The sequence below is a fragment of the Fukomys damarensis genome, unplaced genomic scaffold (assembly GCF_012274545.1).
Source record: "Fukomys damarensis isolate Sample0158 unplaced genomic scaffold, DMR_v1.0_HiC HiC_scaffold_14, whole genome shotgun sequence".
NCBI classification, from domain to species: Eukaryota; Metazoa; Chordata; class Mammalia; order Rodentia; family Bathyergidae; genus Fukomys; species Fukomys damarensis.
In genome coordinates, this window is record NW_022900926.1 from 21,248,900 (window position 1) to 21,251,716 (window position 2,817).

Here is a 2,817-nt window from a genome sequence, read left to right on the forward strand (position 1 = left end):
GGGGGGGGGTGGGGGTAAAAGAAGGAAAGAAAAGAACATTAAAAAAAGAAGCCTTCACTTGCTCATCTTCGAATGGGTGGTAAATGCTCCCCTTGCCATTCAGGTTAAGTAACAAACTGAAGCTGCTGTAATGGCCCTGCGCTGACTTGGGGAATGTAGGCAGTGCAGCTGACACTGAGACACAGCCCGCCTGGAAGCGCTCAGGTGGCCACTTCAGCATCCACAGAGGGAAGTGAACTGCATGGATCAACCTGCCCCCTACAGGAGACCAATGAGCGTGTGTTTAATCTCGGCCTTAATGTCAGCTAGAAGCAACCAATGCAGCTCCTTCTTGGAGGATCTTTTTGTTATCTTCAGCAGTAAGGTTGATTAACTTTTTGTTTGTTTTTGGTCTTTTGAGACAGGGTCTCACTATGTAGTTGAGACCGACTTGGAATTCACTGCGTGGCCCAGGCTGGTCTCGAACTCACAGCAATCCTCCTGCCTCAGCCTCCTGAGTGCTGGAATTACAGGCTTGCGCCACCATGCCCAGCTTGGTTGATTAACTTTTAATGTCCCCCCCCTTTTTTTTTGAGACAGGGTCTTACTATTTTGCTATGTAGTTCTTGCTGGTCTCAAACTCACTATATAGCCCGGGCTGGCCTTGAACTCCTGGTGATCCTCCTGCTCCAGCTGCCTAGGCTAGGATTACAGTGCACACTTGGTTTCAGTGTTATAAACAATTATTACTTTATTTCTTGGGTACCAGGGATTGAACTCTGGCCTTTGTGCTTGTGAGGCAGGCAGCGGAACCACTGAGCCAAATCCCCGTCTACATTTTCAATCTGAGTTTACAGAGTACTTAGTAAGAACAACATAGCTTGAATGAGAATTTTCTGAATTTAGGGTGCAACCCAGTAACCATTGCTTGTAATGTAGAGAATGGGAAGCCTCCTCTTCTGAAATACTCGTGCTGACATAGCTGATGTATATGTAGTGGGGTCAGAATTCTTGCATTATGAATCAAGTGTGCACACATAAAAGTTAAACGCACGTGTTTTTCTTTATTTCTTTGGATGAGCTCAGCTTGCCCAGAGCCCCACTTACACCGACAAGAGGTTCTTTCCCTCACACCGCCATTTCCCGCAGGCTGAGGTCTGGGGTGGGTCCTCAGCTCTTCCCAGGAGCACGCCCTCCTCCCTCTGTGGCTTGGGGACCAGCCTGTGCACCCCAATACTATGCTGCGGTAACTGTCCCAGCCTCTGGCAGTCGCTGGCCTCTGCCCCCCCCTCGGCCTGTGTGTGTGTGTGTGTGTGTGTGTGTGTGTGTGTGTGTGTGTGTGTGTGGTGGGGGTGGCTGGGCGGCCACTGCGAATGCTCCGGGCTCCAGCGGTTCCTGGAGGGAGGCGGGATGAGCTCTGCTCCCCGCCCCTTCGTCCTCTGGGCAGCTCCTTTCTGTGCCCAAGAAGGCTGCCAAGGGCCGCAGCCGCTCTCTGCTCTGGGACCAGCCCAGCAGCCAGCTCAGCCCATGGCTCTTTTCTTGCCTTCCTCCTCTCTTTTCCTTTTGCTCTGGCATTGAACCCAGAGCCTTTCCGCTAATCCTTATCTCTTTAAAAAGTGGTGTTTTTGGGGGGGTTGAGACTGACCTGGAACTCACTATGTATCCCAGGCTGCTCTTGAACTCACAGTGATCCTCCTGCCTCAGCCTCCCGAGTGCTGGAATCACAGGAGTGCACCGCCATGCCCGGTTTAGGAAATGTATTTTTTTTAGTGGGGCCTGACATTGCTCCCCTGTAATCCCCAGCATTTGGGGGGCTGAGGCAGGAGGATCACTATAAATGTGAAGCCAGTCTGAACTACATAGTGAGACTCTCCCCGTCTCAACGCCCTCCCGCCAAAAAGGGAGCTCAGATTGTAGCTCAGTGTGAAGACCTTGGGTTCAAGCTGTAGTACAAAACAAAAATACTGCTAATAATTTTATTCCTACCAGGAATGGCATTGCCCACGGCTGGGGGTAGAGAGGGAGGCTGAGGCAGAAGGATTATGAGTTCAAGACCAGCCTGGGCTCCATACAGGAAAGAATCCTATCCCTTTTCTGAATGTTTAAAGTAATCTGGCGGTTGTGATGCCACTGCGAAGTCACGATGTTGACAACAGCTCCCCAGCTGGGAGGGGCCTTGGTGTCCCCAGGGTTCTGAGTTACCTGTAAAACATGTGCTCAGCAGCTACTCAGAGCAGCCCTGGAGCGGGCGGCCCCGAGGGCACATGGGACTTGTTTGTACACTTTGTCAACACGCTTTAGGGAAACCAGCGCCTAAGGATTCAGGGGACAGGAAGGGCCCTGCACAGTGAAAGACCCCGGGAAGGGAGTGAGGTGTGCCAGTTGGAGGGAGGGACGGCACTCTGTGGCCTCCAGGGCGGAGTTTGAACCGGGCAAGGTGATGTGAGTTTGTAATCCCAGCCCTTGGGAGAGGCTGAGGCAGGAGGATCGCTGTGAGTCTGAGGCTGGCCTGATCTACACAGTCACACAGGCGGCGGCAGTGTTTGGGGACCGGGCTCAGAGCGGTCCCCGGGCTCCAGTCCAGTCCCCTCTGGTACGGCTCCTTGGGCCTTGGTTGGCTCCTCGGTGACTTCGGTGACATCATCTCCAAAGGGAAGACAGGCGTCCAGCTGTGCACTGGGCTGCAGGATAAAGCGGAGTCCATGGCAAGTATGTGAGTGATATTTGGTTCATAGCAGGGACCAGCAGAAGTTTCTGATTGCATTTAAGTGTTTGTTTTTGACAGTGTTGGGATTGGACCTAGGGCTTCACACCGAGCCACCCCACCCTTTTCTCATT